General features: G+C 46.0%; 1 protein-coding gene across 2 annotated transcripts in view; it reads left to right on the forward strand.

The window, feature by feature from the left end:
- The window catches only part of ZNF664 (zinc finger protein 664), a 138,435-nt gene extending 113,358 nt beyond the window's left edge, over positions 1-25,077 (forward strand). Inside the window, exons 4-5 of one of the 2 annotated variants that reach the window (XR_012374899.1) lie at positions 22,217-22,277; positions 22,475-25,077. The gene's annotated coding sequence lies outside the window, so the exon portion shown is untranslated. The remainder of the gene's footprint in view (positions 1-22,216; positions 22,278-22,474) is intronic. The other variant, XR_012374900.1, reaches the window with a different exon arrangement.
- The last annotated feature ends 386 nt before the right edge of the window (positions 25,078-25,463 follow it).

The following is a 25,463-nucleotide window of genomic DNA, read 5'->3' on the forward strand; positions in this document are numbered from 1 at the left end:
TCCGCTTCTAAATTTGTAGCTGAAAGAGAGACAGCAAAACTACTGTAGAAAGCACGAGTCTTCCCAGCCCCGTGCTTGCACCCCACAAAGCTTCAGGAGAACAGTAGGTCTCGGCGTCCAGAGATGCTTTCTGGCCATGTCGTTTACAAATTGTCTGGCAAGGGGAGCTGGGCCTTTCATCCAAGTGTCCAGATTAATGTTGCCTCTGAGTGCTCGAAGGAGCCACGAGGTCTGATTACCCACAGCCCTTTCTTCCTGGCTGAACCCCGTAGGTCTGTTTCTGTTGTTATATTTATATCTGGGGAACTTCTCAACAGGAAGGGAGAAGCCTATTGTAAAAAATTCTGTGAATTGATGTCAGATCAGCAGTCTTGAAAAATATCGGGCCACACGAGACATGTTCTGGAACCCCAACATCTATCCACCATTTCCTGAGCCAGAAAGTGTAAGGGGACAGGAAGGAATGTACGTTCTCTGCCAAAGCTCAGGGGCTGCAGTGAGGTAAACTGCACCATCCAGGATGGGGGAGACAGCCCAGAGGCTGGATTTCTTACTTGAGTCCTGGGGCTCATCCCCTGAAAATCCAGAATCCTGAGGGCTTCCCAGGGTTAATGCTGCGAAGCCCCAGGTTCAGCATGTGGCTTTGGGGTGCCCTTAGGAGCTTGAAACTGGTCCATGAGGATATGGAATTCCAACAGTGGCCATGTCTCCACCCACATGGAGCTGTCACACTTACATAATGTGAGTCCATTGTCCTTTCTAAGGTTGAGATTAGGTTCCTCCCCATGTCCCTTTGCCTGGGTTGGGATGATGTTAATTTTAACCTCAGTATTGCTGCCGTGGCATCATTTGAATGACTCTGGGAAAACTCAGTCAGTGACATCTACTTGCATTCTTGCCTCGTTCCTCAGAAACAGAGTCCTGGATAATGTGCCCAAGTACAAACTGCATTTCTTGCTTTCTCTTGTGGCTAAGTATGCTCATGTGACTGAATTCTGACCAATGTGAGTGGAAGTGTTGCATGGCATTTTTAAGAAGCCTTCTTAAAGAGGGCCAACTCAACTGGGAGGTGAGCCCCTTTTATTCTGTCTTCCTTCCTATTGCCTGGAAGGTAGGCTTGATGGCTGGAGCTCCAGCAGCCATGTTGGATCATGAGATGACTTTAAGGATGGAAGCCACATGCTGAGAGAATGGAACAGAAATATAGATGGAGCTTGTGTCCCTAATGGCATCATGGAGCCACCATGCCAGCCTTGGACTGCCTCTTTACAGGTTTCTTTTACTTGAGGAAGAAATAAATTTGCATCCTGTTAGTTTGGATTTTCTGTTATTTGCAGCCCAAAATATTCCTAATTGATATACACGTTCCAGTGTTCTTTCTCTTATCCAAGTACCATTGTGCATGGAATTCACCCCATCCTTTTGTGTTAAGCTTGCCCTTTCTGGGCACATCAGCCCATATGAAAGTAGAAGCAGGGGTACAGATGAAGTTCATCTTTGAACTTCTGAGTTTGTTTCTCCTTCCAGGCTTTAGTATCCTCCTTCCCCCCCGACCCCCACTTTGATTTGCTTTTAGTTTGTTATTGAGTCATTTCCCCCACCTGATAAGTTATCACATCTAATGGGCTACTGGGTTTCAATCAATTTGTCATTCCCTGCTAAGTCACTCTAATTAGTGACAAACTTAGCATAATAGCTTTTATTAAAAAAAAAATCTTCCTTGATTCCACATTCCTCTATAGCTATTGCCCCATTTCTCTGCTCCTCTTTATAGCAAAAATTCTAGAAAGACTCTTCTAAACTAGGGCTATCTAGCTGGATGACTCCAATAAGTAGCATTCACATTGTGGTGTACATTAAGGGCACCCCTGAGTTGTGCAAGGGCACGACTGGCTGATCTGCACAGAGAGGCTTGATCCATACTCACTGCTTCCACTTCCTTAACCACCAGTGTCTTTTGAACCTAATTTGATCAGGCATTTGTTTCCACTGGTCTACAAAACAGCTCCAGTCAAGGTCCCCAGTGACACCCATTTTTACCAAATCCAAAGGTGAGTTCTTAGTCCTCATCTTACACAGTTTACCAACAACATTCCTAAAATGCTTTGTGCCTCTGGTTTCTGGGACTCCATCTGATGTTTTCTTCTACTGCACTAGTTACAACTTTCAGCTTCTTCTACACAACTGTTTTGCTCATTGCTATATCCTCAGCACGCAGAAATAGTATCAGGCACACAGCAAACATTTGATAAACATGGCAGTTACTGAGTTAATGAATGAACAGGTGATTGTATCTAAAGGAGCTAATGTCAAATAGTGGAATTTCAGGCACCATGACAGCAGTGTTGATATTTTGGGCAGGATGGTTATTTCTGCTAACTTCTTTTTTTTAAAAATTTTTTATTGTTATGTTAATCACCATATCTTACATCATTTGTTTTGGTGTAGTGTTCCATGATTCATTGTTTGTTCATAACACCCAGTGCTCCATGCAGAATGTGCCCTCTTTAATACCCATCACCAGGCTAACCCATCCCCCTACTCTCCTCCCCTCTAGAACCCTCAGTTTGTTTTTCAGAGTCCATAGTCTCTCATGGTTCGTCTCCCCCTCCGACTTACTCCCCTTCATTCTTCCCCTCCTGCTATCTTCTTCTTCTTCTTTTTTCTTAACATATGTTGCATTATTTGTTTCAGAAGTACAGATCTGTGATTCAACAGTCTTGCACAATTCACAGCGCTCACCATAGCACCTACCCTCCCCAATGTCTATCACCCAGCCACCCCATCCCTCCCACCCCCCACCACTCAGCAACCCTCAGTTTGTTCCTGAGATTAAGAATTCCTCATATCAGTGAGGTCATATGATACATGTCTTTCTCTGATTGACTTATTTCACTAAGCATAACACCCTCCAGTTCCATCCACGTCGTTGCAAATGGCAAGATCTCATTCCTTTTGATGGCTGCATAATATTCCATTGTGTATATATACCACCTCTTCTTTATCCATTCATCTGTCGATGGACATCTTGGCTCTTTCCACGGTTTGGCTATTGTGGACATTGCTGCTATAAACATTGGGGTGCACGTACCCCTTCGGGTCCCTACGTTTGTATCTTTGGGGTAAATACCCAGTAGTGCAATTGCTGGATCGAACGGTAGCTCTAATTTCAACTGTTTGAGGAACCTCCATACTGTTTTCCAGAGGGGTTGCACCTCTGCTAACTTCTAAAACATTATAGAAGAGGGGAAGGCCCAGAAGCTCCTTTCTTTATTCCTATAGAATAATAGGTCTGTTCCTGTGTGTCTGAAGATCCTGTGCTTAAGATGCAAGAGCCAAGATATGGAAGCAACTTACATGTCCCTCAGTGGACTAATGGATAAAGAAAATGTGGTGTGTGTATACAGTGGAATATTATTCAGCCATGGGAAAGAAGGAACTCCTGCCATTTGCAACAATATGGACGGAGCTTGAGGGCATTATGCTAAGTGAGATAAGTCAGACACAGAAAGACAAATACCATATGATCTCACTTATATGTGCAATAAAGAAAATGAACTCAGAGAAACAGAGTAGAGTGGTGTTACCAGGGGCAGGGAGCCCGGGACTGGGGAGATGTCAACCGAAAAGTAGACACTCCAAGCTACAACACGAGTAATTTCTAGGGATCCAGTATGCAGCGTGGTGACTATAGTTAAAAATACTGTATTATGTACTTGCAAGTTGCTAAGAGAGTAGATCTTAAATGTCCTCACTGCAGGGGCGCCGGTGTGGCTCAGTCGTTGGGCGTCTGCCTTCGGCTCAGGTCATGATCCCAGGGTCCCGGGATCGAGCCCCGCATCGGGCTCCCTGCTCCGCGGGAAGCCTGCTTCTCCCTCTCCCACTCCCCCTGCTTGTGTTCCCTCTCTCGCTGTCTCTCTCTCTCTGCCAAATAAATAAATAAAATTTGGAAAAAAATGTCCTCACTGCAACAAAAAGGAAATGGTGATTATGTGACATGATGGAGGTGTTGGCTAACACCATGGTGGTAATGGTTTTGCCATATGTAAGTGCATGAAATCAACACAGTGCACCCGGCGGTGACCTTGGGCCCACCCGGACAAGCAGGGACCACCTCCCCACTCAAGATCCTTAATTTGATCATACCTGCAAAGCCCCTTTGCCACATAAGGTCCATTCACATGGCCATACACATGTTTCAGGGATTAGGATGTGGACATCTCTGGGGCCATTATATGTCTACCACACTCCCTGGCCTCCTCAAATCTTCACTCCCGTGTCACCTTCTCAGTGAGGACCCTTCTAATCCTGTAGCTTGTCCCGACCACTCAGGCCTCCCAATGCCCCTTTTCCGGGCTCTACTTTTTCTTCTAACATAGTATATAATTTACTAACACCTCATGTTTATTACCTGTTTCCTCCAGTAGAATGTCAGCTCCAGAAGGGCATGGAGCTTAGTCATTTTCTTCACACTTCCTCTCCAGCGCAAACAAATGAGGCAAAACAAAACTAACCAAGCGTTTCAGCCTCAGTATGAGCCCCACAAATGGAAAGTTTGTGCATCACAGTTAAATTTGGCTGGCCAGGGGACGGATGAAGTTGACATGTCGTTCCAGCACCGGGTATGGGAGAGTGAGGGTCCCAGACTGCCACAGAGGCAACAGAGGCTCAAAAGAACTAAATGAGGGTGCTATTTACTGAAAGCAGCCACAAGAACAATTAGCCAGTGTCACCCACAAGCATGCCTCGCTCAGTCCCGAGAAGGATGATTCCAGAACCGGATGGCCCTTGGCCGGTTCTCATTCGCACACTAGCCCTGGAGTGGCCTCGGGCAGCTGGCCCTGGGTTCCTGGCTGGCTCTGGTTCTGCTCTTTCTCGAACCTCCATCTCGTGACTTGGGTCTTCTTCCACTTTCCCCATGACAATCCAGGAAATTTGTTGCAGTCCCGCGACCGCGTAATACCTTCTTTCAAGAGGCAGCTATCAAAGACTCAGTGCTCCCAGGTCTGCCATCTTGGGAGCATTTGGGCCATCTTTTAACATGAAGTCTATTTTATGAGTCTTCATCTTGTTCAGTTGTTTCTTGCAGCCCAGCACTAGACTGTCAGGGCATTCTACAAAGGTTTGGCGGGACTTCTAGGGAAAGCGCCTGCTGATGATAGAATAATACAGTGCCCTGGCCAACTGGATTCGCAAACATGCACCTTCTGACAGGGTTTCCTAGCTGCTGGCCGGCAGGAGCTGAGGGCAAGGGCTGCAGCTGTGGCTGGAAAAAGAGAAAAATGAGAGGGAGAGGGGGCTGGTCAGGGGCAGCTTTTCTGCACGGTTCCAGGAAGCCAGATTTGGGTGTATCTGAATGAGGCAGTTCATGTTAAAATCAGGGGGGAAAACCCCCCAAAAACCCACAATGGAAAAGCCATGAAAGGAGGCAGTGAACTCTTCTAAAGAGAAACCCACAAATACCTTGTAATTAATTTCACTTTCCCCACTCCCTAGTTCATCTTTTTGCCAGCTTTCACATTTGGGGGTGCAGTGAAAAATATCACAGGGCTGGGTGTTAGGATACCCAGGTTCGAACTCCAGCTCTGCCTCAGACTTTGGGAAAATTGCTGACCGCTTCTGCAGTGTCATTCTCCTTATCTGTTCAATTAGGAGGAAATAATAATTCTGGCTCCTGAGGTTTGGGGGGCAAACTCGAATGCAGTAATATGCAGTGTTATGCTTATGATGATGATTATCAGCGTCACAGTCATCACTACTGTTGTGATTCCAAGTTTAGAGACAGGGACTTGGGGCTGGCTGGTGAGGGACCCCCAGAGCTTGGTCTCCTGAGCCTTTGTTCTAACTTCCAGAAGCCTTGCTGCTTCCCTGTTTTAAAGGGACTCATCTAAGTTAAATTTAACTTAATACATTTAGGCCATTATTTAAAATTTGGAAGAGCCTCACCAAAGTAGCAGAGTTTTCATACCTAAATCAAATAATATTGACTTCATAAAAAGATAGTTTTTCGGGAGCACAACCTCTGGCTTTGGGAGGGTCGGGTCTTTATAAAGATGGAGACTTTAGCTGGAGTTTGGATATAAAACATGGTTCTTAACTAGGGATACGTCTAAAACAGTGATGTTGACGTGTCCTAATATATAGCTGATGCCTTTTTTTTTTTTTTTTTAAACAATGAGGGGCAGGAACAGGTCTGGCCTGGGAAAGCAGTGGCCCCAGTTGATCCTCAGTATCCTCGCCCTTGGTCATGTGGCTTTGGATCCTCCCAGAAAGGCAGCATTTACCATTTGGAAGTTTCTGCTCTTGGGCGAGACACTTAACTACTTTGAAGACGTTTTCTCATCCATATGATGAGGATAATAAAGCCAACTCATAGCAGCGTCGTGAGGACTAGAAATAACATACAGGAGTGCCCACCAGAGGCCCCGTGTGGCAGCCAGCCTCCAACATGGCCCCGGTGATCCTCGTCTGGTGGGATCCACCTCTCACCCTGAATAGGGGTGGCCTGTGTAACCAACAGGATACCATAGCAATGTTGGTGTGTGACTTCTGAAGGCAGATCATGAAAGACATTTCGGCTTCCACCTTGTTCTCTCTTGGGTCGTTTTCTCTGCCACGTCATGAGGACGCTCACACAGCCCCACGGGCAGGTCTATGTGGTGAGGGACTGAGACTTCCTGCCAACAGCCAGTGCTGTTTTGCCAGTCTCATGAGTGAGCCAACCTGAAAATGGACCCTCCAGCCCCAGTCAAACCTTCAGATGACCAGAGCCCTTGACAACATCTTGACTGCAATCCCACGAGAGATCCCTGAGCTAGACCCAGCTAAGCCACTCCTCCATTCCTGACCCTCCAAAACTGTGGGAGACAACAAGTATTTATTGTTTTAAGCTCTAAGTTATGGGGCAATTTGTTACATGGCGAGAGGTAACTAATATATCCTGGCACATAGTATAACAAATTTATGTGTTTATTACAAATGAGTGGTAATGCCAACTCATTTGTGCCATTATGTGCCTCACAATAAATTGGTGCTGAGGCCCTAGAAATGAACGATATAAACATCGTCCCTTTCCTCAAGACATGTTTATTTTTTTATTTTTTCAAAGATTTAATTATTTATTTGATAGAGAGAGCACAAGCAGGGGGAGCAACAGGCAGAGGGAGAGGGAGAAGCAGACTCCCCGCTGAGCAGGGAGCCCCATGTGGGGCTCGATCCCAGGACCCTGGGATCATGACCTGAGCCGAAGGCAGATGCTTAATGACTGAGCCACCCAGGCGCCCAAGGCATGTTTAGTTAGCAAGGGAGACATTAACGGGCTGCAGGATGGCCACAGAAATGATAGGTACTGAAACCTGCCCACTGGAAATATTGTCAAAGGCAAGTCCTCTAAATATCCCAAATATAGGAACTCTAACAGCCATATTTATTTCCATGTCTTTATGCCATGGCCATTGCCCACCATTTCCATTCTTACAGAAGAAAATTAAAAACAAAATTTCCTTTTACTAAGCAAATGCTGAATAATCTGCAATCTGACCAGCACAACACTCACTCACAGTAGGCGCTCACCAGTATGTCTTGGGGTTTTCCTTAGAGCCCGTGAGGCTGGTTTCAAGCAGATACTGAGTTTGGATTGTAAATAAGAGGCACAATTAGGAATGTGCTCAGTATAACCTCTCTCACCACCAGGTGGTGCCATGGAGGCTGTGGCTTCATTTTGGGGCCACTGCTGCCCCGAGTGGCTCTGTGGGTGTGGATCGGGTTGGATTGGCCTTGAAGGGCGAGTCTCACCCAGTTTTCCTAGACTTGGCTCTGTTGGCTTCTGGAGGTTCTACTTCCAGAGGTTTCCTCAATCATGAAATTGTTGTGGTTATTATTACACAGCAAGAAGATAGGTATCAGTGGTTCAGGAAGCAGACCCTCAGCAGACACTGAACCTGCCAGCACCCTGATCTTGGACTTTCAACCTCCAGAACCGTGGGAAATAAATGTCTGTTGTTTTAGGTCACTCAGTCTGTGGTATTTCATTATAGCAGCCCTCACGGAACAAGACACTGTTGTATACCTTATATATTTATAATATATAATTTATGTACTTATAATACATAATAATATTATTTTATTAAGGTTTATTCACGTCCTTAAGTATTCTTTGGAAACTTAATTGCTATATAATTTTCAAAATGTGAATGTACTGTACGTTATTTGTTTACTCTCCTTTTTTGGGGGTATTGGATTGTTTCTCCTTTTTTAAACATTAGTATGTTACAGTGTAATTCACCTACGTGAACCTTTGCTTATGTCCCTGATTATTTCCTGAGAATAGATTTCTGGAAGTGAAATTACTACACCAAAAGGTGAGGACATTTTCAGGGCTTCTGCTGTTACCAGATTTTTTCTAGAAGAGAGGCCAATCTATAGCCCCACCAGGATGAGTACCCACTCTTTTCCTTCATACTTCCCAACACACTTTTTTTAAAGAAAAATTTTCTCAGTTTGGTAAACTTTTTAAAAATGGTGTTTTATTTGTATATCTTTGCATATCTGTAATTACCTAGGTGAACCTTTTTAATACATTTATTAGACATGTGCTTCCCTTATATAACTGTCTTATTCTCAGAGTGATTTCCTTTTTTTTTCTCATTTCTTTTTAGGAGCTTTTTATATATAAAGGACAGTGATCATTGGTCCATCATCAGTGTTGTAGATATTCTTCCCCAGTGTGTTTGCTTTTAAATTTTGTTTGTGACAGTATCTGATGTTCAGAGGTTTTGCTTTCATATAGTCAAACCTATTAATCTGTCAGATTTCTGTCATTATTCAGTGCTTAGAAAGCTCTGTGTCCTTCAGAAATCAGATAAGTATTTACCTCTTTTTTCTTCCTGCTTGTTTTGGAGTTTTATTATTATTATTATTTTACATTTACTATCTTAATCCATCTGGATTTTATTTTGGTTTATGATGTTGAGAAGCCAACTTTATTTTTTTTCCCCCAAATAACTAACCAATTGTCCCAGCACCAATGACTAATTCCTTCTTTCCATATTGATTTGTAAAGCCACATTTATAGTATATTAAACTTATATGAGCTAGATCCTAAGTATGTATAAAACCTACCATTTTGTACTATTTATTTGTCCAGACAGATGTTTTCTAAAACACAGAGTGGTTCGTGCCATTTTCCTGCTTAAAATCCTCAAGGACGTACCTAGCTCACCTCAATCAGGATACAGCCCAGTCTGCCCGACCTTGGGGAGCTTTGTGGTCCCATCTGCCTGTCCACGAGCCTCTCCTGTTCTGTAGCTCCCGTCCCTCCAGGGGAGCCCAGTGGCTTCACAATCCACCTGCTTCCTCAGGCCTCGTACTCCTCCACAACTCCCCACTTCTACCTCCCTCAGCTCCACAGGCAGCCCCAGCCACACCCCACCTTTTAATAAACAAGTCTCATGTGTGTGCTCCCCCCACTGAAGGCCCCTCCCCCAAGTGCACTCCTGAACAGAGCCTGGCAACGGTATCCTCAACAGGATGCCCATCTCTGGCCACCCCCTCCCCCAGCTGCCCCTGCACCAGCTTCCCAGGCCCTCTCATCCCCAGATGGTCACGCTGTACTATTAACTCTTAACTCCTAACTCCCTACTTTATGTAAGAAGACAGCGTCTTCCTCCCTTCATCCTCAGACTGATGTGCAATGGGCATTCCATGTTTGTTCAACTGAATCAGAGCCTAGAATGGAGGGGCCATGGGCATTGCTACTGTTGAGTGGTGGTGGGGGGCGCTCACTGGTGTAGATGCACAGTTTGGGTCCACTCCCTTGGAGAGGGACCCTGAGAGCTGATGACCATAGCAGCTAACGTGTTTGAACCCTCCCGGGGTACCCTGCTCTGTGATCAGCCTCTCACCTGCTTTATCTCCTCTCATCCTCATGGCAACCCCAGGACGTAGTTAGGTTAGAAGTACAATCTCTTTATACAGATGAGGAAAGTAAGCACAGAGAGGTTAAGTAATTGGCCCAAAGCACACAGCTAGCATGTGTTGGAGCTGGCATTCCCAAATTCTTCCTTTCCAAACAATGCAGGACACCTCAGTCATGTACGCTCACTGAAGCAGAGAGAGAACAACCCCCCAAGGGCTTCGGAATTTACCCCCAATGTGTGTTTTGAAGCTGGTGCAGCCTGAAGCTTGGGGGGTGGCATGTCAAAGCCTTGTGGCTGAGTGGAGATCATAATAGTACCCACCTCATAGACGCCGGGGCACAGGCTCAGTAAATGTTCCTACTAACTATCGGCCACCATTGGCATGCTTTTTATGAGGTCAGAAATTCTCTGGAGAGAACTTTCGATCAGAGGAGACACTCTGAGATGATTGTTTTGTCTTTACAAGTAAAATGAACCTCCACGAATGTCCTTCCAGAGAGAAAACCCCCAGCTCCTGCCCCCAAATGCCTCTTCTCAGCTCCCTGCGTGAAATCTTTCTGTTTTCTTTACTTTGCACTTTGCACATGAGTGATCCCACCTTCCCTCGCTGGTGAATTCATGCCCTGGTTCAAACTGCTTTGGTTCCACATTCCAGAGCAGTATTTCTTGATATTCATTTCATCCAGCAGCGTCTGTCTAGCCCCGGGATTACTGAGAATCAGGAGGCAACCCTGAGTGATTTTTTTACCTTCCCCTGAAAACCCTACAGACTTTTCCCACGTGCTTTTGCTTAGCATTCAATGCTGGCTCCCTTCCGTATGTTTCGGGAGAACCTTCTAAAGAAAAGTCATTGGGGTTTCTTTTGCTTTGTTCCCTTCTCAGAAAGCATTTTGAAATCCAATCTGAATCTCGAGTATGTTTTGAGTTGTGTTCAACTTTTAATGTTCTGTGAAAATTTGGATTTGATTAATTTCTCTTGCATTCTGAAATAGTGTGATACTTTTATTTTTTGTTTCCTGAATGGAAGCCTTTGCCACATGCATGGCAAAATTGAGGGGGACATATTTTCTCGTAAGAATTAACGTAACGTGGATTGAAACTGTTGCTTAAGGGGAAATGGCTGATTTCTAGCTTCAAGACTGTTGTCTGCAAGCACAGGGAGATGTGTCTCCACCAGCAATCGGCTGGTGAGTTTGACTAGAAACACTTCAACTCCAGAATATCACTTGTCATGTTGTCCAGGATAGCTGATGCTGCCATTCCCCTTTGCGGGTCAGCTGCCCATGTGACGTGGCCTCTGTGTGGAGGAGACCCAGCCCGTGGATGTGGGAGAAAATCATTGAGTTGTATCTATAATGCTGTGCATATGAGTTTCCCATTGCTCCTGTAACAAATGACCACAAATATAGTGGTTTAAAGCACATTTGTTGTCTTATAGTTCAGCAGCCCCGAGACCAGACTGGGTATTATGGGGCTCAAATCAAGGTGTCAGCAGGGCTGTTTTCCTTCTGGAGATTCTAGGGGAGAATGTGTCTCTTGACTCTTCCAGTGTCTGTAGGCATCCCTTGGCTCATGGCCACCTCACTCCAACATCTCCCTCGGTCATTACATCTCCTTCTATGCCTCTGAGCCCCTGTTTGCCTCTGATAAGGACCCTTGGGATTACATGAGGCCCACCCAACTAATGCAGGATAATCTGCCCATCTCAAAATCCTTAATGTACTCACACCTGCAAAGTCCTCTTTGCCATGTCAAGTAACATATTGACAAGTTTTGGGGATTCAGGTGCAGACATCTTGGGGGCCATATTTTAGCCTGCTACACCCCGCTTGGCACTTCCCCAGGACCCAAACATCCCAGTGATTGCTGTCAACATTTGGAGGCGGGATCTTTTCCTGTCCGGAATTCCAATTCACAGCCGCATTTCTAGGGTGACCATGGGAGCTGTCTATTGGGACAGAAATGATACTTGAGGACATTTCCAGAGCATTTCTAGAAGAGAGGAAGCTGCTATGTCCAGATCTGGTATCATTTCCTGGAAGAGAAGGACCCTGGGGTCTTCTAAGGTTAAGAGACTACAGGTTGAGTATCAACTTAGGTGATTTACCAGAGTGCCTTTAAGCTTCAGGTTCTCCAACTATAAGACATGGGTGTCCGGCTCTCAGGGCCTGTGTGGATTTATGGAGATGAACGTGAATCTACTTAAGCATCTCACACAGGTGGTGTAATCATGATATCACTATCAAAGAGTAATTAAAATTGGGATATGAATAAATTGGTTGACATTACTTCATAATGAAAAGCTAAGATAATCAACTTTCTAGATTCTAGTTAAACAAAACAAAACAAAGAAACTAGCAATCCCTCTTAAGAACCAGTTACCCAGGAAGGAAAACCAAGAATTCTCTACTTCCCTCAGCCCTTGGTGGAGTTGGGCACCTTTGCAGAATATGCCTGTAGAGAATAAATTATCAGAGTGTGTGGGGTTAGTTTTAAAACTGACATGGAAAGTTGGGTGGGGAAATTCCACCTGGCTCAGTGACAAGAGTGATGCTTTAACTCCAGGCAAAGATTTGAATCTCAGTGGTTGGTTTATTTGACCTGCTTACTTTTGCATTCACTTTTTTCATCTCTTTTCTCCAAAATCTGTCTACCTTGGTGAGTTTAGGTGGCTCAAGGTAAAAGCTCTGGTTTCAACATCACACACCCCTGGGTTCAAATCCCAGTCCTATTGCTTACTAGCGGTGTGACTTTGGGCCAGTTACTTAACCTCTCTGATCTTCTGAGTCCTGATTTGTAGAAAATGAGAACAGATGGGAAAATGCTTATTGGAGCTCCTAGGAACTAGAAGGTGACCAGTGAGGGTTAGTTTCTTTCCCTCCTGTTGGGAGGCGTCTCCTTTATTCAGCAAAGTCTCAAAGGATTTGAGTCATGGTAGTCTAGGAAAATGAGTCCTGTTATTAATAGTGGGAACGTGTGCTTCTATCCTTGATCTGGAGACTGGAAGTCCAGGATCAAAGTGCTGGAGATTCGGGGTCTGGTGAGGTTTGGCTTCTAGACAGCAGCTTTCTTGCTATGTGCTCATATGGCCTGCACTAGGGGGAAGGGTCAGGGGAGAGGTGGGAGAGACAGAGACTGATTTCTCTCTCTTCCTCTTCTTATAAGGCACTGATCCCTTCATGGGAGACCCACCCTTGTAACATCAGTTATCCCTAATTACCTCCCAAAGGCCCCACCTCCTCATATCCTAATACTGGGGGTTAGGGCTTCAACATATGAATTTTGGGTGGGGACACAAACATTTGACCCATAATACTGACCTCATAAGTATATACAAGAAAAGAAGTCAATGACCTTTGGAAAATAAAGTATAATAGAAAACCCATATTGAAGACAAAGAAAAATATTGGTTGGGCAGTGTTTCTTTTTTTAAAATTTAGCTTTTTATTTATTTTATTTTTTCAAAGATTTTATTTATTTGAGAGAGAGAGCACAGGTGGAGAGAAAGGGCACAGGGAGAGGGAGAAGCAGACTCCCCACTGAACAGGGTCCCGACATGGGGCTCAATCCCAGAACCCTGAGATCATGACCTGAGCCAAAGGCAGATGCTTAACCAACTGTGCCACCCAGATGCCCCTCCAAATGCTTTCTGATACCCATACATTATCAATTCTCTTTAAAGACATTTGTTTTTGCTGGTGCCTGGTGGCACAGTCGGTTGAACATCCAGCTCTTGCTTTCGGCTCAGGTCATGATCTCAGGGTTGTGAGATCGTGTTCCATGTTGGACTCCGCGCTCAGTGCAGAGTCTGCTTAAGACTCTCTCTCCCACTCCCTCTGCCCCTCCCCCACCCTCTCAAATAAATAAATAAATCTTTAAAAAAATAAAGGCATTTGCTTCTGCTAGAACAAAAATGAAATATGTTGCTTTAATTATCAACCAAAATATTCATCACCCACTCCTTGATAACACACACTGATCAAGTAGCCTGGGGGGTGAACTGACTACTCAGCACTAAAGATCTGTATCCTCTGTGCAGCCTGGCCTCTAGCCTCTAATGCAGCTACCTTGGCACAAAACCAAAAGCTCCCTTCTGCAAGGACACACATTTACCAGGGGGTCCTGGGCTAGGAGTCTAACTGAGGAGGAGAGAAGGTGACCCGTCTAATGGGAAGATCCTATCCTTTGAGGTCAGCAGTGATAATTCCCTGACTGGGTGGACCGGCCCTGACGGCATGGCCTTGGAGAATCAATCCTCCAATGCAGAACAGAAAGTGGGGAGGATGGAACAAACCCAACTCAGTGGTGGGGACAGGCTGAGCCAGGATGGTGCTGGCTGGGAGGGCACTGCCAAGAAGTACAGATCGAAAAAGAAGCTTGCAGCTGCCACCAAGCTGTCGTAGACATGTATGCTGTCCTGGTGACTGTGGGAGCCATCTGAGGGCCACCCTTGGGATCTTATGCATATGGACGATGGATGTCCTGCGAGGGGGGCAGTTTGGGGGCTTCTGTTTGAGATTTTTTCTTTAATAGAAAAAAAATACCACTAACTTCGCTTGTGGAACCATCAGAAGTTCGTTATGCTGACATGGACAGGATCCCAGAATAGGAACCAGCTGGAGATTCATATGGAGAAAAACAAAAGTCCTAGTGATTGATTTTTTAAATCTTCTCATAGCATGTTAGCAAAACAAACAAACAGAGGGGGGAGAAGCTTCAGTGATCTATTGAGAAATAAAAATGAAAATGCATGCAGAGTCAAAGGAACCAGCTTTGCCCTTCCTCACTCCTGAAGAATTAGAAAGAATTGCAATAGATGTCAAGAGTAGGAATATTGGCTCTGGTCCATCACACCCCAAGGGGAAAAGCATCAGTGGTGCCATCAGGCAAAATGGTGGGGCCAGGCAGAAAAGCAGTAAGTGGTTTCCACTATTGCATGGCTCATCTCAATGAGTTGGGGCTACTTTGGACCCTGGAATGGGCAGCCACCCCCAGTTGCGCAGAGGCTGTGTTCTGGGGTGACCACAGACATTTCACACCTCATCTCTCCAACAGTACCTTCCTTCCCTTGCCCACTCTGACACCCGAATTCCCAGCAGAGAGCCTGGCCCAAGGCAGAAGTAGATGGGTGGTGGCCACTGATTTCTGGGATGTCAAGCTGAGGAAGGAAGAGTGAAGAAAGGAATAGAGGTGGCAGTGCTACCCTGGGGGCTTGTGGATTTTTATGCACTGAATCTGGCATTGGAAGGACTTCTGACTGTTTCACATTATCTATGAATAAATTTCCCTTTGGGTCATCAGGCAACCAGGCAGCAGAGGTGGAAGATGCCTCCTCAGCCAGCAGAGCCCCTCCAGGAGAATAGCTGCCAGACTCGGGGAACTTGGCTCCAGGTTGGGTCTTAACAGCCAAGGCTCGGGCTTAAAGATCTGAAATGAGGGTTCTAATAGCAACCAGGTGGACTGGGAGGGGGCCAAAAAACCAGCACCCACCAAACGCCTGGACCTGAGCAGACATCTCCTCATCGGAGGAAAGCACCAGAAAATAAACCCTAGTGTTGTATGAAGCAGTCCTGCCATTGGAAAGATGGGGAACTTTGCCCCCAAGAAGAAAAACACACTTTTGAAAAAGATTTACTACAGGAAACAGAAGTGAATTGTAGAAGGCATCTATGTTGGGTTCACAATATAATTCAAATGTGATCCTAAAATGAGGTAAACATGGGATGTTAAGATCCTGGATCTCAGTGAATAGAAGCTGGCAGAGATGAAGGCACAAATGGCAAAGGGGCTGGGTTTGTCTAGAAAGGTCTCGAGGAAGCTAAAAATACACCTGAAGAATGGATGTAGGCATTGGCAGCAGCAGAAAACAACGGGAACAGTACAAATCAAGTCAGTGATTTCCAGGAATGTGGGGGAATCTGTGGGTTGCAGACCAAGGGCCATACTTTCCACCTTTTCCCTGCAAACAGAACTTGTACTACTTTGTCTTCCTTGGAGTCCTGTGCCCTTCTCGGGGGCAGGCACTGGCCCCTCCTTGGCCCCAGGAAGTGAATCTTGGTTGATCTAAGCCAACCACAGGGGTCTCATGACAAATCACCAAAGATTATCTTAGGACTTATCATGGATGTCCTGCTGGCCCATGACTCATGAGGTGGTTTCTCCCAGGGGCTTGTGGGGAAGGGTCCTCTCACTAGCAAGAGGAGGACCTTGGAAGAACTTCCCTGCTCTTCTGTTAGACATGATCTTGCTGCATGCAATGCCTGGAAACTCATCCTCCATCTGTCCACTAAAGATGGCAGAGAAGGAAGGAAAGAACTGGGTTCAGGCTGATGTCATCACTGAATTAGCCGATCCTGAAACTGTCTACCTCACTTGTAGGAGGGATTTCCTTCTTTACATCCCTAAAAACACTCATCTAGGATAAGTTCAGGAAGCTCTCTGAAGTGCAGAAGGAAGGAATGCACAAAGACACTACAGAAGCTGAAGAAAGATCCTGTGTGCAAACCAAAGGAGATATCCTGCTTCAGGCCAATGTCTCAGACAAATCCATGAGGTGTAAACTAGCACACTGGGAAAAGGCAAAGGGTGTGGATCCACAGAAAAGTGCTGTTCGAATGGCCCACACATTTCCCTCATAATAAGAGAAATGCAAGTTAAAACTAGACTGTGACACCATATCCACACCATCAGGTTGGTAAAGACCCAAAGTTGGAGAATATTCTGTTGGCAAGACAGGGCACTAAGGACTCTCATATATTGCCGGTGGGAAAGTCAGGGGCTTTGGCCACACTTGGGGGTGGGCAGTTTGTTAACTTTGTCAATGTTATGAATGCACACATCCCTTCTGGAATTTATCCCCACAAAGATATGCACTAGAAAGAAGTGACATCAGACAAGGCTGCACGGTGCAGTTTATTCCTAATAGCAGGATATTGGAAACAAACTCAAGTCCATCCATAAAGGGCTGGTTCCATAAGGGTAAGAGTGGTAATTTCTCACTGTATATCTCTCTATGTTCCTTTTATATTAAAAATGAAAATAAATTACCTGTGAAAAAACACTTGCAACAGAAGACATTTTTCATAATATGATAAAGATGATTTATCTTAAGCTTAACAGCCAGCATCTTGTTAAAGGATGCAGCCATGGAGGCATTCCCATTAAAAATCAAGAGCAAAAAATAAAAAAATAAAAATCGGGACAAGACAAGGATGCCTATTAAGGCTCCCTTATTTAATGTCTGGATAAGCCAAATAAGCCAATGCAATAAGACATGAATATTAAAAAGGGGATAAAGTGATGGAAAGGAAGACAGATTTATCATTATTTGCAGATGACAGTGTCTATTACTATTATTGCTTTGCTATTTGTTGGTTGCAATGCCTCTTTTATATATTTTGGTGATTTAGGTCAGTTTTTAAGGTGGTCTTCTGGCATTTGTTAATAAGCCCAGACATAGGGAGGTGAATATAGGCAACATTTAAACTTTGGCAGCTTTGAAACTTATTTTTATGTGTTCACTGCTATAATCCTTACTTGGGGGAATTTTAGCCAATGACTTAGGGAGGCCATATTTATTTAAGGGGTGGGCTTCTAGGAGGCTGGGCAGTGACGTGGGCAGAAGAGGCCTTTTTCTGACTGCCCATCTGTGAGTTTCTTCTACCCCTAGAGGCTTTCAAGAAGCTGGAACCTGAGTATTATATGCAAGGTAATCGACTGTCATTAACTCCACAACCTTGGGCTATCACAAGGCTGCTTTGTCAAATGACAGTGAAACACTCTTCTCTCTTGCCAACTCTGGTTAGAAGGACTAGAGTCCACCACCAGAAATGCATCCACGGGCTGTGAAGTGAAGTGTCCCTGCCCAGGAAGAGAGTGCTGAGCCAGCTGCCTCTCACTGCTGTGTCCTTGCTTTCCCTAGGGCCAGCCCTGTAAGCCCCCTGAAGCCAGTGGGCGCAGTTGTTTTCATTCTTTCTTTTCTTTGTTCCCGGCAGAACAAAGCAGTAGCCCAAGGCTTTGTTCCAGCCTTGACTCTCAGGAGCCAGCTGTAGTGCTGAGAGGGGGTCGTGGTGGGGGGATGGCAGGTGTCCTTCATAATTGCTCCAGTCCTGCCTCCCATCCCTACCTGATCAGCCTCCCAAGCTGCTGACCCCAAAAGCCCCCGAGGGTCTCCTCACTGCTCTTCCTTTTTGCCTCCTTTCCCCCCATAATCCATTTCACTCACAGTAGCCAGAACAATCTTTCAGAAACATAAATCACATCAACCCGTTTAAAATCTCCCACTGGCTGGCCTTTGCTCTTGGCGCCAAGTCCAGACTCCTCTCTGGGGTCTCCAAAACCCTCCCTGACCTGCACCTGCCTACCTCTTCAAGTTTACCTCACTTTACTCACTCCAGGCCACTCGCCTTGCTGGTCCTTGAATGCATAATGCTTGTCCCTTCACTTCCTGTTCCCTTTGTCTGGAAGTTTTTCCTGTAGGACTCTACAGATCTTGCTTTTCCTCATCCTACAAGTCTCAGCTCTGAACCTGCCCTGAGTTCTCTACCAATGGCAGACCCTTCCATCTCCCTCTCCCCTCTGACCTGTGTTATTTGTTCCTTTGCACATTTCTTCCCTTTATCCCCCACCTGCCCCGAAAGAAGGCTTTCCCATGAGAGGGCCTTTGTCTTGATCACTGCTGTGCTTGGCACAGAGTAGGAAATAAAAAAGCATGTTTAATTATTTTAATTGATTAATTAAGAAAGAAATATATGACTGGGGACTTAATTTATGTACTGGTATGAGATCCAAACAGGTGGGCTCACTTTGGAGGTAACAGAGCCTAAACTTTGGGGTTCTCACCCAGAAGGCCCCCTCCAAGACCCTGGATCTAGTTTTTAATTTTCAATTTGTATTTACCTGGATCTGCTCCCACCATCAAAGATTGTCATGGATTAGAAGCCAGGTACCTGACTGGGTAGTAAATGCCAATGATGGTAGTAATCATTATAATAACGAACAATGACAGCCCTAGTCATGGCAGCCCGGCTGGTAGTAGTAATATTAATAATAGCAGCAACTACCATTTAGCAAGCACCGTGCTGATCTGAACAAACGTTTCATGCAGTATCATTTATACCCATTTACAAGACAAGGAAATGGAGGCTTGGTGTGTGGAGAATCTTGCAGAACAAGCTTGCACCAGCCTGCTGCTGAAACCAGTTCTCACGGCCACGGCTCAGACTTCAAGATGGCAGAGAGTGTGGCTCACCTGAGCCGACCTTTAGAAAACCTTGTTTTCCAGACCCCTGACTCCCATGGGCTGAGCTGCATTTTGTGAAAGGGCCCTGGCCCTCTCTGTCCTTGTCTTTTCTGATGACCCCCACTTGCTAGCCCTGCAAAGCTGTGTGCAGGCAGGCACGGGATTCTGTGTGTACATCTTCTGTAACAGTTAAGGCAAGTATGGTCAAGCCTCATTGTTCATGGTCCTGTGCTTGTGAATTCACCTACTTACCCTTATTCGTAGCCTCCAAATCAATGCTTGTGGCACTTTCTCGGTCATTTGTGGACATCCGTGTGGTCACCCGATGGGCACACTCCCAGATCAGTTCAAAAGAGCAACTCTCTGTCTTCTCCTTCCATCTCATGCTGTAAACAAGGGTCCCTTTTGTGGTCAGCTCCATACCACAATTTTCACATGCACGTGTTTTTATTGGTGATTTTGCTGTTTGAAATGGCCCCAGGCATAGAGCGGAAGTTGTCTCATGTTCCTGAGTGCAGGAAGGCTGGGATGGGCCTTATAAGGAACATACATGTTAGATAAGCCTCGTTCAGGTGTGAGTCATAGCTCTGTTGGCTATGAGTTCATTGTTAATGAATCAATAATAGATACCAAATAAGTCATCTTTTTAAAAAAAAGATTTTATTTATTTATTGGAGAGAGAGATAGCGAGAGAGAGAGTATGAGTGGGGGCAAGGTGAGAGGGAGAAGCAGGGGGGAGAGGGAAAAGTAGACTCCCTACTGAGCAGGGACCCTGACGTGGGGCTCAATCCCAGGACCCTGGGATCATGACTTGAGCCGAAGGCAGACGCTTAACCAACTGAGCCACCCAGGCGCCCCTAAATAAGTCATCTTGAAACAGAAACACACATAAAACAAGGCTATGGATTAATTGGTTGCTGACAATGTTGTGATCAGAGGCTGGCAGAAGCCTGATTCTGCATTTCCCCTTGGAGCAGAGGATCAGTGTTTGCGCCTGCAGGGATTATGGGAACCATAGAAGGAAACTACCCTGAGTAATGAGAACCAACTATTTCTTCTATGCACCCAACAAACTGTGGGTTCCCTGTGAGCCTGCACAAAGTTTTCCCTTTTGCTTCTGGGTCCCGAAACGCAGATCCCCCCGTTGGAGGATGTACCACAAGGTGGGTGCTCCATAGAGCCTGTTACTGCGAGAGTGGGGCTTTGCACCCCACGGTGCCCATGTCCTCCGGGCAAACCTGTGAGAGCTGGAAACTGAAGGCTGCATGTGGTTTGGTTTCTGGAATGGACTGGAACATTCTCTGTCCTGCCATCTACCCTCCTTCCCACAGGGCTGCTGCATGTTATTCACTCCCTAAGACGGAAATGATTAAACAGCATACCTCTGGCTGATGCGGGCTATTAAGACCCCATAAAGTTAAGGCACCACTTGCCTGTAAGGCCACACGCTTGAATTACTCTTTGCAACGTTTGCTGCAGGCCTATTTATAAAAAGATCCTTACTGTTTTGAATCAAATTCCCGTTAAAGACGTAGACTCAAGTTTCTTTTCCTTCATCCTGCGTACCCCTGGCTGGGGCCTCTCTCAAACCCTCCTCCCTGCCCCGGCCTGCCTCTTTCCACTTTGCGATTGGCCACTGTGGGCCTTCCTTTATAGGACTTTGGTTGTACCTTAGGGCTTACCATTCTCTTGTTTTCCGAGAGCAGGTGGGGCCAGGGGGCCCGGGAAGGTGGCAGAAGCCCAGGGGAACCCACTGGGGCAATGAAATGAGCGAGTCCCTCCTGTTTCTTAGGCTTGGCTTCTCCTTCACCCGCTGGGCCGGGAATGCCATTTCAGCCTGTTTACAAGCAGAGGTTGGCCAGCTGCAACCTTCCTTATGGTGGGAGGGAGCCAGGGGGCTTATCAAAAGCTGGGGGGAGCACTTGGAGGGGGTCGAGCTGGGGGAGGAGTGGGAAAGTGGGGAAGGCTCATTCTGGAAGCCTGAGTTTCCATTTGTCCTTGAAGGGAAGGACCTGTGTGTTCAGTGTGTGCACAAGTGTTTGCATGTGCCCGAGCATGTGTATGTATGTGCACGCATGTGTGCACATCCATGGATATTTTGAGTGTATGTGTGCATGCATGCGCACACATGTGCCTCTGTGTGTGCATGTGCATGCATGTATGCATGTGTGTGCGTGAGCATGTGCATGCATGCATGCATGCGTGTGTGTGTGTGTTGAGTATGTGGCTTGGGTTGAGCCGGGCCTGGGCAGCCGCCATTTGGAGCGGTGGAGAAAGGGTGTGTTGGACCTAGGGAGCTCAGCCACAGAGAAGAAAGTCGATAACCAAAGAATTGTGTTTGGAATCTTACGGGGCAGGGAAAAAGTACCACTTCATGTGGACTCTAGCTTCCTAATGTAAAACAGAAACCAAGGGGTCTAGTTTCGTGGCCAGTGGGCTGGGCCAAGGCCTATGTGAGATACGGGGGTTTCCCAGAAAGTAAAATTATAAGTAAAAAGGGAATAATTTGTTTTCTCTCTCCCAGACTCCAGGGACCATGTGGTGTGACTTGTCATTATTTTGTGAAGTCAGCCCTTGTGGATGGTTCTTTGTTACCCAGGCTACAATCAGATCCAGAATCAACCTCAATGGTTGATAAGCTTTCTTTGCCATGTCTGCTTGTATAGGCCCAATTTAAGAATACTTTGGAAAGATAATGTGTGGGAGACGGGAAATTTGAATATGGGCTAGAAGTTCGATGATAATAGGGAATTATTACTTATTCAGTTATGTATGAGAAAGAAACCACAGATCTATGGGAGAATGTCCTTATTTCTTCTTGGAGATATATGCCAAATTATTGAGAGTTGAAATGCCATGGTATCTGTAATTTACTTTAAAATGGCTTAGCCAGAGAGAGAGAACAAAACATTAGCTTGGGGAGTAAATATATTTCTACTTTTCCCTATGCTTGACAATTTTCATAGTAAAAAAATTTTTTTAATGCTCTGGGGAAAATCACTTAAAGAATAAATCTAACATCTTGCATTAAAGAAAATTCTTTGGGGTTTTCTTACAGGAGGTCCTCGAGATCAAAGAGCCTCCTGGATTTCCCTGGCGCCAGCCTGGAGGTGAGGCAGGTAGGGAGAAAGTCAGCCTTGAGAAATAGGTCGGGCCTGTGGGGCGGGGGGACAGCAGGCATGGTCTGGCTTCCTTATCTCTTCGGCCTAAATGTGTCCAAAATGTTGGCTTGACGTGAGGTAGGATACTTGTTGACTTTGAGATCCAACAAAGGCTACAATCTGCTCCACACATCTAGGAACCTTTTTCTCCTTAGATGACCGTATGGCTCTGCTTGGGAAGTTTGACCTTCCTGAGGAAGCCGAATCCCAGATGGAAGTCACTAGAAAGAGGCTGCATTTCACCATCCTTGGCCTGTCCAAGTCTAATACTGTGTGCCAGGGACACGTGCATCATTTTATCCAATCTCACCCCAACACTCTAAGGCTGATGCCATTAGTATCCCCATTTTGCAAATGGGAAAACTGAGGCTCAGCAAGAGCATTTATTTATGTGAAGTCACCTGGACACCTGGACATGTGGAGCTGGGACTCTCCTGTGGGATCTGGTCAGTGGGATCCAGAGCCAGCTGTCTTATTGCCTCAAATTTTATTGTGGTCGTCATGGCAAAATCCACGCAGGGCCTATGACTTAATTGCCATGCGATGCTTTTGTTATGTTTCACTTTCTTCTTGTCCTTTCATGACTTTATCTCCCTTTTAAAGCTTCCATGGTTATTTCTTTTAATCTGATAGCTTGCTTGTATACAAATGTTCTGAGGGGCTAACAGGCATGGGGCTACTCATAAATGTGCTTCTTTTGGGGGCCCCAAGACCTTTGTGGATGGCCCAGGACCTACCCTTCAATCTTGCTATGTCTCCCATGTGCCCCAGAACTTAATATGTGTTCGATAAATATATTTTGACCCATCTCCCAACATCTAGCACGGTATTCTGCATACAGCAGCCTTTCAATAAATATTTGTCAGAGCAACACATTTGGTTGAAACGCCTGACACAGTAGAAAGAATCATTGAGAGAGTGTCTCGGGCACCACCCTGGAAACACAGTGTGTAAATCTGGGACCATCTGTCGGGCTTCTGGAAGGCCCAGAGAAAAAAGCCATCAATTTTCCTGAGATAGCACAAACAGGATTTCCTGGAGGGAGCCAAGCCGGGGAGCAGGCTGCATTTTGGAAATGGGAAAAGCAGCCTTGCTTACAGTTTGGGAGCTGACCAGGGTGATGCTCTGCCGGAGGCTGGGGAGGCTCCTGGCGCCCTGTGGTGCTTCTGGTCATTGAGCGAGGACTTCTGAGCAGGCGGATGCAGGAAAAGTGATAGACAGTTAATCCCCTGAAAAGATTTCAATGTGAATGTCGATAAAATTGTCCTTTACCGCAGGCAGCCCAAAGGAGGACCAGGATCTGCTTGCCTCTGGCTCAGCCCCCTCCTCCCTCTCCATGGCTGCTCATGGCCTATCCCCCTCCTTATCTCACTGGGGACCCCACATGTTTGGAAGAGAGATTTCAATGGTCAGACAGCCAGGTTCAAATCCAGGCTCCTCCATATATTGGCTGTGCGACCTTCTGTGAGGTACACTTTCTGTGTCTCAGTACCCTCATCTGTATAGTGGAGATTGGAGTAGTGTTTGCCTCACAGGACTGTCGAGGGGGATGATAGGAGCAAAGTATTCACCGTGGAGCTGGTGCCTTATGTGTTCACTACACGTTAGCTGTTTTTATTTCCACAGCGAAACAGCATCTTCACCCTCCCTCCAAGTTACCCTGACCCCCGCAACTCCCCTTCTGGGTCCTGATGTTGCCTGCCACCCACTTGTTCACCCTGGGGTCTGGGCGCCTGCTAAACACCCACATCTGGGCAGCCTGGGTGTGAGTTCCCCAGGGACTGCTGCCACAAGTCACCACGGAGCCCGTGGCTTGGAACGGCTGAAATGGGCTCTCTCTCAGCTCTGGAGGCCAGAAGTCCAAAGTCAAGGTGTCCCCAGGACCGTGCTCCTCCGAGGGCCCCAGGGGAGGATCCTTCATTGCCTCCTCCAGCTGCTATTGGATCTGGGTGCTTGTTGGCTTGTGGCCACTTCATTCCCACTTCTGCCTTCGTCTTCACACGGCCATCCCTTCTGTGTACTTCCCTCTTCTTCCAAGGGCACGTGGTAATGGATTTAGGTCCCGTCCCAATAATCTAGGACCATTGCATCTCTAGACCCTTAACTTAATCACGTCTGCAAAGATACTTTTTCCAAATAAGGTCACATTTACAGCTTCTCATGGACATACCTTTTGGGGGGCCACCACTCAACCCACAACAGGTGTTGACTTCCACCTCTGGAATATCTCTGGAGCCCATCCTCTGCTGTCTACTCCAGTGGACACCAGTTCAGAGCCTATCATTCCCTGTCTGAGCCTCTCAGAACTCCCCACCTGTCCTTCTTGTCATGCTGACCCCAGTGCCCGTGCTTCCCAATTACCTCCTGGACTGGAAGCTGGCTTCCAATATGGTGGCCACTCGCCACATGTGACGACCAGGCGCTCAAAATGCATCCAGTTGGAACTGAGATGTGCTGTACGTGTAAATCTATGAATTTCATGGGACTTAGTATGAAAGAAAGAATGTAAAATACCTGATAATATTTTCTCTATTGATCATATATTGAAATTAGAAATATTTTGGATACATCGAGCCAAATATATTGTTAAAATGAATTTCAGGGGCACCTGGGTGGCTCAGTCGGTGAAGCATCTGCCATCGGCTCAGGTCATGATCCTAGGGTCCTGGGATCTAGTCCTGCGTCGGGTTCCTTGCTTGGCAGGGAGCCTGCTTCTCCCTCTGCCTGCCACTCCCACTGTTTTGCTCCCTCTCTCTCTCTCTCTGACAAATAAATAAATAAAATCTTAAAAAAATAAAATAAAATGAATTTCACCTGTTTCTTTTTCCTTTTTAACGTGACTCCTAGAAAACTCAGAATTACAAATGTAGCTTACCATTTTCATCTATTGGACAGCACTGTTCTGACATTGTATCAGTCTCTGATTGTCTATCTGTATCGGTTCTCTCTACCTGATAGGTCATAGACCACTCCCCAAACCTAGTGGTTTAAAATAACAAACTTCTCATGATTTTGCGGGTCAGCTTCTGCGGGTTTCACCGGGGATGGCTTCGTGTGCATTCACCTGGACAGTCTGCTGGGCTGTGAGGTGCAAGCTGGCCTTCCATCTTCTAGTTGGCTAGCTTGGCCTCTCTTTGTCTGGCA

Source organism: Callorhinus ursinus, unplaced genomic scaffold (assembly GCF_003265705.2).
Source record: "Callorhinus ursinus isolate GAN/ISIS: 27379988/994484 unplaced genomic scaffold, GSC_fseal_2.0 scaffold41, whole genome shotgun sequence".
NCBI lineage: Eukaryota > Metazoa > Chordata > Mammalia > Carnivora > Otariidae > Callorhinus > Callorhinus ursinus.